The following is a 12,480-nucleotide window of genomic DNA, read 5'->3' as shown; positions in this document are numbered from 1 at the left end:
TCCAGGGACTACAGGTGGAAAGCAGCCTTTGGGCTAACTCTGGTGCATTTCCAGAGACTTTTTTTGTAAATGTCCAATATTCCTGTCATATCAACTAATACCTAAATGAGATGAAAAAAATATCTGTGACACAGAAATGTTAAGAATTCTGCCTTTTTACTTCTTCAAAAGCTCAAAATCAAACATATTTAGACTTTGAGGAAAAAGTGCAGTAATATGAATAAAGAGATGTGTTTTTTTTCTACTTCAAGCAAGTTGACCAACTCAGATGAAATGTGTGTTTTTGGTTTTTAACATGTTTTTGAAGCATTTTTCTCATAATGGAGGACATATTTAAAGAAAAGTAAGAATACAATTGCATTGCTTTATAGCGGATGAAAAAAATGCAGTTGAAAAAAGCTTGCAGGATCTACAACCAATGAACTCCTGCCGTTTTGCAGAAACTTAGTCCTAGAAAACGACACATATTTTTGACTTTTGACTAAAATTGGCATATTCATGATTAAAAGGCCACTGGGAAGAAAATAGATCAAAAGATGTATGGCTACAAAATATTTAAAACATCCAGAAACTCTAACTTGAATCTTAGATTTCATAAAAAATTAATTTCAAAACTAAAACGAGCAAAGTAATGCAAAACCTTTGTTCAGAGAAAAATAATAAAACAAATTGATGCTAGTAACAGACTTCCTTTTTTTTAAAGAAAAACTGCCTTGTGGGGCTGTATACTGTATAGTGTTACTAAAGTGTCCAGAAAAACAGTTGAAAAAGTAGAAAATAATGTGATTCTTTGAAAGAATTATTGCAAAAACACAGACGAAAAAACAAAAACACGCTAAGAAAACAGATCACCTGACTCAGAAATGATCTCAGCTCACAGAAGACAACATGAGTAACACTCACTTCTGTTGGTACTGATGACTGTCAAACGCCTGCATGCTTGTTACCCACACAAGACCAACAGATATGCACTGAAAGACTGGGATTGTTCTGCCAGCCACAGGTGTGAGTGTGCAACCAATGCTATGTGAAGCCGGGTGTTTCTTCTAAAAAAAAGCAGTGATCCGTGAAACCATACCTGCACAAACAAATAAATACCAGGCACATCCAAATCTGAATATTCATAAATAGCCTGTTTTTGATCCAAAGGCTCCATAGCTGCCCTTCATCAGGAGTTCAGCTGCACCCATACAAAAAGCCCATTTAGTTTGTGTTGTTGTGTTTGAGGTGTACCTGGTTAAAAACACTGAGTCAGTGTTCAGCCCAAGAGGGCCGTCATTCACCAGCAGCATAAACGCACCTCTGTGTGCGTGCGTGTGTTTGCGTTAGCCAACACACACTGGAGCCACTGTGAGCGTGAGTCATCGCACCAGCGAATGAGCATTCTGGTGAACGGCAATGAGCTCTGCTACCTTCTATTAACCAGGGCAATGATTTCATAACAAATCAGATCAAAATCAACAAAAAATCTGTGTTCTCCTGTTGGTGCAAGTGGAAAAACCTTGCACTCTAACCTCTATCCACCCTTGTCGTTCCAGTTGAGTCATGGGAATTAGAGGAGCGGTTGGGATGAGGAGGTGAAACCTCTTCCCTGGAGCCAGTGTTACTCCTTTGCAGCCCCTTGAGAAATTCCTGCTAAATCTATGGCAGCTCTTTTTAGCATTTTATTCATATCTTTGATTTCAGACCCTTTTTACCAATCCAAATGCAGGAAGTCTAACTAAAAATGGGTATCAGAAAACTAGCTCTGCTAGACTTTCTAACAATGGCAAAAACAGTCTGGCATCAAATATATGGATTTAATGTTAAAAGGGGCCAAATAAGTCTGTCCTTGAGCAAAGCATGCCCGCCCAGGCAGGCACGCCAGTCAGCCAGGCAGGGGGTGGAGTAAAAGGACTCGTACCGGAAGCAAGGCTCTGTGCAGCTGTCAGGATCTCTGATCCCTGGCAAGTTTAACCCCAACTCGTCTCTGTCACCTCCGGCCCTAAACTGGACTCAGACCCGTGAGGGCAGCAGAGGACTCACGCTTCTCCTACATGTTCACTCCTGTGGAAAAACAACAATGCCACCTGCAGAGAGGCCCCTCTGCGATTTTCAGCTTCTCTATGAGTCCAAACCCAACACATCTACTATCCATCACGCAATCATGCAGGTTTTCATGCAAACTGTAACATTATTTCTGCAATTTTTAGGTTGTTATTAGCACCTACAAAATACTTTTTTTTTATGTAAATGATTTTATATTTGTCGTATATGTAAATGTGAAATCCCAGCATCCCTTTCACATAAAAGACTTCTATGGCCTGCTTCCTTCAGATATCAAGGAATTAGCTTTTTGTTCCAGTAAGTAGCTTAAAACTCTGTGACTGTGTCACAGTTTTGGAAAAGTTTTTTGCTGAAGGTCACTGTGCTGCTCCGAACGCCTGATGAAATCAGCCGTAACAAACACCATGAAGAAGAAAAATGACTAAATCGGTAGAGCTGATAAGAAATCGTGTGCAGTTTGGCGGGTTGCAGCACCCACCCACCCACTGCGAGGTTGAGAGTGCGAACGGACCGGTCAGTTTTGCCCAGCAGGTCCTAATAGCATATCAGCAAGGACGAGATAGAAAGAAGGTCAAAACCAAACAGCCAGAGGACGCCAAAACGGCAGATGTGCAGAATCAGAGAAAGACGAGGTGAATGCAGCTATATGAGAATGAGCTTAAAGGGAAAAAAACTGACAAAATTAATTTCTTTTTTTTTACTCATCAAGCAAGAATACTCTATGCAAACAACTTTTTCATGTGAGATGTTCAACAATTTCTCACAAGTGTGAAAGGTTTTCAAGTCAGAAAAAGGACACACTGTTTTGTGCAGCCGCAGTTGAAGAACATCTAGAATTAATGCTTGCTGTTAGATGAGTGTGAAATGAGCAAGTGTCCTCAATGATGAGTGGAGCAAGAAATCATAACGCCACTTAAAGAGGTTTTCTTTGTCTCTCTCTTTTTCTGTCTTTTGGAGGGAAAGCAGCAAGTGCTGCAACTGAAAACAATCAGTGACAGACTATTTGTTATAAATCTAGAACTCTGCTGACAAAAAATATATCTTAAACAATACTCAGAAAAATGCAAGAACTCCACAGGACATAAACTTGTTAGCAGAGTGTAAAGGGCCAAGTGATAGTTCCAAAACATTCACATTTGACAGATCAAAACCTACGTTTTACACCGAGTCCGTCCTGCTGGGACCATCCACAGGCACACAGGAGGTTGAATTTGGGCTATTATGTAATGTTAGGGCACCTCAAACACACGGCAGGTGAGATGATGAAATATGCATGCAGTTCCAGTGTTTTACCCTGACAGAGGATACGGATGACGGGAAAGGATAACTGAACTATGAACTTAATCTGAGATTTTTATAAATTTCATCTCAAAAATGTTTTAGAGATGTCAGATACTCACTTTCTACTTAAAGGAAAACAAAAACAAATTTATCTTTTTTTTCTTACATTATGCAGCATTTCTGTATTAACTAACAAAAGTTTAAATGAGCACTCTGTTAAGTTAAAATTTATGATAAAATGATTTTTTTCTGTGAGAAAAAAATAAATATTACATCTTTTTGAAGCAACATTAGCAAGTAAAATGTATGACTTTGTGTGTGCATTTGTCAGCTGAAACAAAACATTTTATAGATTATTCTTTTAAGCATCTCAGTCAACATTAAGATTTAATTAAGCTGGTTTTGCCTGCCTTTAATTAAACAAACAGGAAAAAAAAACACGTCCAGTGTGGAATATTACTCACTTTGTAAATGTAATCAAACTAAATGCACAACTCTCAAATGCTACAATCAGGCATTCACCAAGAAGGAAAAAGACCTCAGTAAAACACAAAGAAGTGCAATAAAAACCTCTGTGTTTTTCTATTATAACAACTTAATGAATTTAACAGCCTGGTTCATGAAGCAACATAAGCCACTTCTGAAAAGACTTTTCATGCCTAAAGGAAAAGCTAAATTCATTTTTTTAATTTTCCTACAATTTATTTGTAAATAAAAAAATAAAAGAAAAAAGGTGTATCTGTATCTTAAAAAATAGTTCCTCTCAGATATGAACAGCATTTCAGAATCTAAAATAAAACTCTACAGATGGATGTTTATGTTTAAACTGGCTGGACAACTATACATTACAGCATAAAATAAAATGAAAAATCTTATTTTGAAGGATTAGATTTTGAATGTTTGAAACCAACAGTTTACTCAGAATTTATTAAAATAAAAAAATAAAATAAAAACATTGATATTCTATATATGTGACAGATTAGGAGAAAACTGCACTCTGGACGAACAAATCCAACTTTCACGCCAGTTTGTAAAAAATCCTACATAAAGCTATGATTGAGAAAAAAACCCAGGCTAAAAAAAAAAAGAAAGAAAATGATCATTTTAAGTAAGTTATAGTCGGTTTATATTTAAATATTGCCTACCAAGTTTTTATAACTTAAAACATCTTGCTTGAAAACAGAAATGATAGTTACACACGAGACTGATGCGCAATTACGCACGACCGCCAAAAGTTCGGCTCTCTCCAGACCGCAGGCGCAAAAAAAAAAAATCTCTCATCGGAGAAAAACAGAACTTTACAGGAGCACGTTTACTTCTGTCAGACAGAAAGTACAACCCTAACAAACCACTGGCTGAATGACTTCAGGCAGATGCAAACTTTCAACAAAACCATCGTTCTGGCGATTTTCAAGCCAGCGGTCCAAACGCGGACGTCCTTACCGGTTCCGTTGTGTCTCCGAGCTTCCAGGTGCTCGTCTGTGTCCAGCAACACAGGAAACAGATGAGTGGAAGTGACTGCCAACGCACAGAGCCAACCTGTCCAGAGCAGCGGTGGAGTCCAGCTAGAAGTGTGGAGGATGCTGAGGCAGGAAAAACCTCTTCGCAATAGAAGCGCGGAGATTTCATCTGAACGACGCGAAGAAGCAGAACGAGTATGAGAGTTTGTAGTCAAAATTCTACTTGGAAAAAAAACTCCAACCCGAAACACTATTCACTGGGTTTAATTGTTACCCGCCTCCTTGTAAAGCCCGCCGGAGTTTTATTTTGAAAGACACACGTTTTCGCTCTTTTACGCACAGCTTAACCCTGGTCAGCTCACACCTGTCAAGACTTTACAAATCCGAATGTTTAGTTGACATTTGTCTAATATCAACATTAAATTATTACATTTCACCTTTTTAGCATAAACACATGTATTACATTAAGTAACAAAGTAGGCAACTGATTAAGACAAAAATCGTTTCTTTCTTGAATTTTGTACCCCCTTTTTGGAATTTCAGTGGCTTCCCAGATTCCTAAATAGTAACTGAAAGAACAATAAACATCCAACAATGTCAGTCTTGTGCTTTCTGTCCAAGTAAAACATGTCGTCCTGTTTAGGTTGTGGCTAAGAAGTTCTAAATAGCTCTTTCACATCATTTCTGTTTTTCACATGTTCCATTCTGACATTTCTTTGTGGCTGTTGCCCTGATTGTACCAATCTGAACTACTTTAGTGACATCTGTTTAATAAAACAAAGAACTGGCTATCATCGGCTGAGCACTCATTAAAAGTCCATTTTGATTTAGCTGATTTAGTGCAAAAAAAAGACCACCGTGGCACCATTGGCACCGTGTTCGAGAAACAAACCAACAGGAGCCACTATAAAAGCTGTGAAGTTACCATCACACTGAGCATTTGACACATGTTCAAGATGTTCATTTTGGGTGTGCTTGAATGCACGTTTAGCCAATGGCATTCACACCAGACAAGCAGGGGCTTCTTCTTCTTTCTTTTTTTCCCCCTGCTGTTCACCAGAGTTTGCCCGACACCTATATTAGGAAGAGGCTTGGAGGGAAATGTGAAAGCGATGCCAATCTCTGGGTTTGGGGACAAAATGGAAACGGTTCATTGCTGGCGTTCTTGCAATAAGTCAGTTTACATAGCTTCACATCACAGGCACTACTGTACAGAAACAGACCAAAGTAATATCATAGTATAGTTTAATGTATGAAAATATAACAAGACATTTACCATATTGACAGTCTGAACAAAGCTCTCAACTAACATAACTAAAACAGGCAGCTCTTTTTGTGCTTCCGGTGGAATTTCTGGAAATCCCTTGTGACTGAGTGAGAACAACCTGTTAGAGCTGTGAAGGTTTTCAAACCTCTGCCAATCAGCACGGCTTGTACAGCTGCCATGGTAACATCCATCAACATGAAAATGTCTTTTACAAGGACAAGCAGTTGCTGATATTAAAGCTTTATTTCAGATAATAGAATCAAATATAGCAGAACAACACGTAAGCAGGCTGTAACTTTTGTTTGGTTTTAAATCATTGAAATTCGTTGACCTTGACAGTGTCTGCACTTGTGACTTTTTTTCTGCTCTCCAATACATTTAACTCCAAAGTGGAAAAATGTTTGTGTGTCTGTGCAGCCATACAGTAATCCATAAATCCTGACAGGCTTCTTTAGCCTCTCAAAACTCCCACTCGCACTCCACTCCATCTGTCTATGCGTCAACCTGGTTTCCATGGCAACCGAAGAGGCACAGTTGCGTCCATCAGGCCTAAACTTTGAAACCCATTTTGAGAACAAGTGAATGATGGGCGAGAGGACCAGACCAAAACAGGAGAGGGGGTGTGTGTGTAGGGGGGATGGGGGGGTGGGGGTGGGGGGGGGGGGGGTGGAGGGTGATGTCACTCTTGTTTTATTAAATGTCAGGAATAAAAGGAGGAGGAATCTTAAGTGGCTTTCTATTAAGTGAAAAGACTGTTCTATACTGCACAGCACTGTGGGTAAAAAAAACTCTTGAACCACTTTAAATTTGGTAAAAAGGAAATATACCGGTAATACTTTTTTTTTTAATCTTTAGTGTACTCAGAAAATGTATGTGAAATGCACTGGTTACAAGTGAAAAGCTCCTTCACATTCATATGTGCCTTTTTACTGTCTCCTTCACTGCTTGGTGCAGGTTACTCATGTTTTTCAGTGAATACAGCCAGATGAAAAAAAGGTGCTGGACATTCCTTTTTTTTTTTATATATAAGAACATTTTAGGTTAGAATGTGATTTTCATATCACTGTTTTACATATTGTTTGTTTTTATTTATTTATTGTCTAATTTATTGATATCTTAATGTTAACAGGGAATTTAAAAACCAAATAATTAAAAAAAATCTTCTTTTACCTTTCTGTGTTTATATTTTCAAAAATAGAATTGGAAAAAATAAATCATAAAAGTTGATCTGTTGTTTCTATCTCTCATTGTTCAACCTATTTTTTAATACAGGTAAAAGAAATAAGAATTCCCATTTACTGTGATGACCTGCCCAACAGGTAAAATAAAAATAAAAAACACCAACAGAAAGTTTAACAAACTAATCCATTGCTTTAAAATGTTAACAGCTTGTGCATTCACATGTAGGGCTGTCCAACACTTGAGTTCTATCTCTCTGCTGATTATCTGGATCAAATGTGTTTAGCAAATCCTAAAGTGGAAACACCTGATCCAGGTCATTGGCAGAAACTAACCTTGATTAAACTCTTGATTTTAAAACATAAAGTCTTAAATCTTTCATTATTTGCAGAATTTTTACCTTTTTAATGACACATTCATGACTTTAACATCATAATCCGTAGAAAGAATAATGAATTGAAAATATTAATAGGTATTTGAAGAAGTCCAAATTATTTTTTCAAAAGTCTGGAAGGCGTTAAAATGAAGCAGAATGACTTTGAATTTAGTCAAAGTCAAAAGTCAAAGTCAGCGTTATTGTGAAATATGCTGCATACACATGACATACAGCACAGATGAAATTACTTTCCTCTCGCCCCACAAAGCAAGCAGCTTATAAAATAACAATTACAATAAGAAATCTAAAAAGTGCAAAAGAGCAATGAGATGGTTAAAGTGACAGTTTAAAGTCACAACAGTACTAAGGACATTTACATTTGCAAAAGCAAATGCCTACTGCCTTACAGATCTATACTCATTAACCCAAATGTTTAATGTGTTTTGTGCTTAAACTTAGTTAACCTTTTCTCCCATTAGCATTAAAAATAGGTTTGTTGCTTTTAAAACGTAAGGCAGCCAAATTCAAGTGTGTTGTAAATGTTTTCTGTCTGTGAATAGATGTGTTTAGTCACTTTGCTAAAAATTAAAAATCCTGACCGGAACAGCCACAAAGTCCCACTTCATCATTTAGAAAAATACACTTTTTTTATGTTTTTGTGGCTGTTGAACGATTAATTTATAAAATATAGCTTTTAAACATTTACAATAATTATATCAGTGCTTTATGTTTCTTTATATATATATATATATATATATATATATATATATATATATATATAAACCACTTTCATTTAACTTTTGACAGCAGCTCGTCCTTTCAAAATAAAATACACCCAGAATCAGTAAAGATGCTCCTGCTGCAGCAGATTTTCTTGAAACATGCGTTTTCTATCATTGTGACTTTGGTGAACCTTTTACTATTTTGTCCTTTTACTATTAAATATAAACATGTCAACATCGGTGTAGAATCCAATTTTCTTTAAAAATCTATACATGTAAATGCAATTAACAACGTTGCCTCTGAACAGTAACTGCACACTGTTTTGCTGAAAAAAAGAGACATTCTAAGGTTATCCTAATAATGAATTACTATGACAGTATAATAAACCTTTTACCATATTTTTTTGTCAGTTATTGGAAATGTTAAAAATTTAAACCTATGACAAACCTAATTTACTAAAACAAATTAACCAAAACTACAAAGTCTTAGAACCACAATATCGGAACAAAGGCGTGTGACTCCAGAGTCACAGGTTGTGGAGTTCTCACCTTTTTTCAAAATGAATCGCTTTTAGACTAAATTTGCCTTCAAGGGGAATATTTTAGCCAACATTTCCCTGTGTGAATAGAGCTTCCCTTTGTGATGCTAATGTAATCCATTATCTCATTAAAAATGTTGCTATATAAAGGATTTTTACTGTTTTCATTCTTTTGTTATCAGACTATTTCAGTAACTGCCGGCTTACTGAAAGTGTGTTCTTTAAGTTTCTTAATTAAATCCTTGAAAACTGATTAGATATTGCACAGACTGGAACTCGTGTGCTCACTGAGAACTTTGAACTGATAGCAACAGGAATTGAAATTAGCGATTTTCCATATCAGTTCCAAAATCAGGTTTTTCATCAAAGACGTTGCAGTGTAAGACAAACCCCGGCGTTTCGGTGAAATCTCCCTCCATGCCAGCAAAACTACCAGCCAGTAGGTCTGGTGTGATTTAAAGCCGAGCAATTAACCTCTGGTGTTGCTGGTGAATTTAGTGACGTTTTTTCCAGAGTGGGAGCAAAGCCTTCCAGCTCTCACTTCACCTACATGCTATTAGATTCTCATTCCCCTGGGAAGATTAACAACCAAAAGCTATACATATTAATAAGTAGAGAACCTGACGAGTTCAACTCTGGGCTGTACCACTCTCAGTCTCTCGCCATTTTGTTTTTCATCATTAAAAAGTCCTGTATTGCAACTACACTGTACAAGACAAGTCATTCATCATATCACAATACAAGATCTTTGAGTTTTTTAAGTGATACAAAAGAATAATCTTTATATCGTTTTATGTGCCAGAGGATTTCCACTCTGCTAACTTTTTTTTAATCCTTTAGTAATTCATTTTCCCTGTTGAAAAAGAAGAATGAAATGTGAAAAAAGCAATTAAATAGAATCACAGGAAAGATCTGGGATTTCTAACTCTGACCTATAACTGCACAACTTTTCCTGTTCTAATAACATTTCCCACCGATCCACCTCTCCACCTCTAAAAATGTATAAAAATAGTATAAAAAGTAAGTAAAGTACATAGTATAAATATATAGTATAAAATAAGTGGCCAAAAAATTAAGAAATTGGTTGAATATTTGTCAATCCCAAATATCTTGCTTCATTTGATAGGGGGGTTGATGGGGAAGTCAGACTTTAATATTTTTTCCTTTTCAAGAGACTAAAATACCTAATCTAACTAACCAGTGATAAATAAGCAGCTTTAAAGGTATATATATATATATATATATATATATATATATATATATATATATATATATATATATATATATATATATATATATATATATATATATTATTATATTTATCCGTTGCATCCACCATGACCGTGTCTGTTTCCCAACTTGCTATTTGCATCGAACTTCATATGATTTTTTAACCAAACTTTTCCCCCCCCAATTCCATTTACAGTAACTGTGTTTCCATTTATTTTACCTCTCCTGAACAAACCTGATTTCTGCCCCACCCCTCCCTCTGCTTCCCTCGCCACTATTTCTTTAATCGTTCTGCTTTCCGCTGAAGGTTACTTCTGCCTGCAGGGCTATGAAAATGTCAGAAAGGCGCACTCCATTTTCAGCTACGTAAATAGCCATTTCCCGCCAGAGCAAACCCACTTTCCAGTCTATGACCTGTCATGTTACGCATCACACTTCCCACCTCCTTCTCCAACACCAGAGTGGGGGAGACGAACAGAAAAACACAATGAGTGCTTTTTCTGTTCTAATTTACCTCTTGCAACACAAAGGTTAGCAGTGAGAACACTTTAAATAGTAGCTGGTCAGATTCATGTTTTGGGACAATGTCACAGTGCTTCGCTTTAGGGTTTTATGTTTTTTTATTTTTATTTTTTTTTCCAAATTTCTTCTTCATAATTCTGTAAATAAAGGTGTGGTACCAAAGGGTTGGGTTACAATGCGTCTTTTTCCTTCTCATTCCTTTTGAAACCTTCCAGTATTTCCGCAATAATCATTCAGAAATACGGTAAGTAATTCTGATTTACTGTGTTAAAGTTGGACTTGGTTTAAGCTCCACTCTTATAAAAATTGTGTTTTTGGTTTTTTTTTCTCTGATGATGGAGGCCACATATAAAGAGGAGAAGGGGGCGGGGCTGCTCTGTGCCATCGGTGCTGCCCACATTTTACGTTTTTTAGTTTGCCTAAAAGCGGCATAGTCATAAATAAAAGACCGCTGGCAACACTTTTAAAATAGATCAAAAGTTTTTTGCCTTTGGGCCTTTAAATTGATATTTATGTGAATATTTGTCTGAATATTTGTCTGTTTGACTGTAGGTGTAGTTGATTATGTGAAACATGTACATTTTAAAACAAAGAAATCAGTCTTGTTCTTGAGGTCTGAATCCAATTCAGATCAGCAGCTGCTGATTCTCCAGGAGTTTCTTTACTTAAATTTAATCTATTAGGTAAGAAAAAATCTCAAACGTCCCTAATTTAACCCATTTCGGCATATATTTGCTTTTCTAATCAGTTTGAAAGTCAGTTGAGACTGTAACCGTGCACACTTGAGAATGTATCCTTTTGCTTCCATCAGCGATCAATTAGACCTGATGACCCAGTTTCACTGCGCTCATACGTGCACATTCATCACTTCTTTCAAGATGAAATAGACCAGTTTTTTCCCCAGTGCATGACAACATGTCAGTGTTATATTTTGAGCTGTCAAATCTGACAAACGTATATATTTAAAAGCAAAACAATGACAGGGAATCTGCTGACTGCAGAAATTGCATTTTTAAACATCTTTTAAACAGCAAACTAAGTTCATAATTTATCATCAGCTCAAACTGAATTTATTGGGGTTTTAGTAAACATTGAAGTGAAAGAAACAAGTTAACTAAACAAACTTATTTACCATAAAAAATGGCTTCAAATCAGAGACTTTAAGTCTAATTTCGTTCATTTCAATTCTGCTTGATTTTTTTTTCAGCCAATTGTTACGAAAAGGCAAATCGCACATGAAACGCTTGTAAAAAGAAGACTGAAAACATCTTCAAAACACATAAAAAGCTGTGTTGTCTGTATCTTAACTGTCATGGTGCCTCTGTCAGCCCCGCCCCTCTCTGCTCTGCTCTGGAGGATTCCCAGCTGTTGCCACTCACCTCATTAGCCCTGCTGCCTTCTTAATGAGATCCACAGCCAGTATTTGTCGCCAGTTCGTTGCTCCTCCATGGTGCTTGTCAGGTCATTCATGTTCATTCCAAAGAAAAATTCTTCTTTTAGTAATTGTGCCTTATCGTCTCGTTTCCAGGATGTTATCACCACGAGTGCTACCTGGGATTCCCTCCGGGACGGTCCGATCATTCCACGCTTGCCTCATCAGCTGTTCATGCCCTCACAGCCTTCACAGAAGTCCTCCAGCTACGCCACATCTTCTTGCTACTCACCTGCAGTCTGAAACCAAAGTTCCCGCTTTTGGAAAACCACCTGCAAGAAAAATAAATCTAAAATACTTACCATAAATCTCTCCTGTTATCTTTCCAGGTTCCAGCATCCGGGTCTGCTTCAAAGTCTCAAAACATGGCATTTAAAAAATAAAACATTCTAACACAAGTGATTTAAAAAAACCAATATTTGTAAA

The 12,480-nt window shown here is 36.8% G+C and overlaps 1 protein-coding gene across 2 annotated transcripts in view; it reads right to left on the bottom strand.

Moving 5' to 3' along the window:
* Positions 1-4,968, bottom strand: part of znf385c (zinc finger protein 385C) — a 123,726-nt gene extending 118,758 nt beyond the window's left edge. The window contains exon 1 of one of the 2 annotated variants that reach the window (XM_011477944.4): positions 4,771-4,968. The gene's annotated coding sequence lies outside the window, so the exon portion shown is untranslated. The remainder of the gene's footprint in view (positions 1-4,770) is intronic. The other variant, XM_011477945.3, reaches the window with a different exon arrangement.
* Between the last annotated feature and the right edge of the window lie 7,512 nt (positions 4,969-12,480).

Source organism: Oryzias latipes, chromosome 8, assembly GCF_053564925.1.
Source record: "Oryzias latipes strain Hd-rR chromosome 8, Olatipes_Hd-rR_3.1".
Classification (NCBI taxonomy): domain Eukaryota; kingdom Metazoa; phylum Chordata; class Actinopteri; order Beloniformes; family Adrianichthyidae; genus Oryzias; species Oryzias latipes.
This window is presented reverse-complemented; position numbering and strand designations above follow the sequence as displayed.